At 63.4% G+C, this 667-nt stretch overlaps 1 protein-coding gene across 1 annotated transcript in view; it reads left to right on the forward strand.

Moving 5' to 3' along the window:
* Positions 1 to 284: 284 nt before the first annotated feature.
* The window catches only part of PDE5A (phosphodiesterase 5A), a 165,101-nt gene continuing 164,718 nt past the window's right edge, over positions 285 to 667 (forward strand). The window contains exon 1 of the mRNA XM_045295841.1: positions 285 to 318. The gene's annotated coding sequence lies outside the window, so the exon portion shown is untranslated. The remainder of the gene's footprint in view (positions 319 to 667) is intronic.

Here is a 667-nt window from a genome sequence, read left to right on the forward strand (position 1 = left end):
GGAGCCAGACCGAGTCGGAGGGGCGGGGCGGGGGGCTGGCCCAGCTCCCGGACTGCCTCCCCGAAAGTCCACCGGGCCGAGGGCCGCCTAGGGGGAGGGTCTCAAGGAAGAGTCCCGCTGCTCGGAGGGAGGGACCCTCGCCGGGGAGGAAAAGCAGCTCCCGCGAGGCGCGCGCTGGAGGAGCGCCGCCAAGACCATGGAGCCCGGCGGCCCGGCCCTCGGGCGGCCGCAGCAGCTGCGGGGCCAGGACTCGGTGGAAGCGTGGCTGGACGATCACTGGGACTTTACCTTCTCGTACTTTGTTAGGAAAGCAACCAGGTAAGAAGAGGGCCCACGGAGAACCCAATTGGGGAGTGGAGAGTGGCCTGGGGATGTTCTCCTCCCACTTGAAAATTTCCCTTTCTTCCCATTAAATAAGCAATTCCCGGTTTCCAGGCCCTTAACTCTGGAAATAGGTCCTTGGTCCCGTTTGGGGTCGACGATACCTCGACTTTAAAGCGAGCACAGTGAAAATGAAATCCAGTAACCAGAAGCGTCCGAGCCTATCCACCTCGCTTGCAAAGTTCAAATACCAGCCGGTCGGCGCCGACCCCCGCCCTCCTGGTCTGCCGGGGGAGCAAGGTTCTGTGGTTCGTGTCCGCGCCGCGGCTCGGTCCTCCCCAATCTC

Source organism: Echinops telfairi, unplaced genomic scaffold, assembly GCF_000313985.2.
Source record: "Echinops telfairi isolate 266 unplaced genomic scaffold, ASM31398v2 ScPeMD7_5927;HRSCAF=6808, whole genome shotgun sequence".
In the NCBI taxonomy this organism is placed as follows: domain Eukaryota; kingdom Metazoa; phylum Chordata; class Mammalia; order Afrosoricida; family Tenrecidae; genus Echinops; species Echinops telfairi.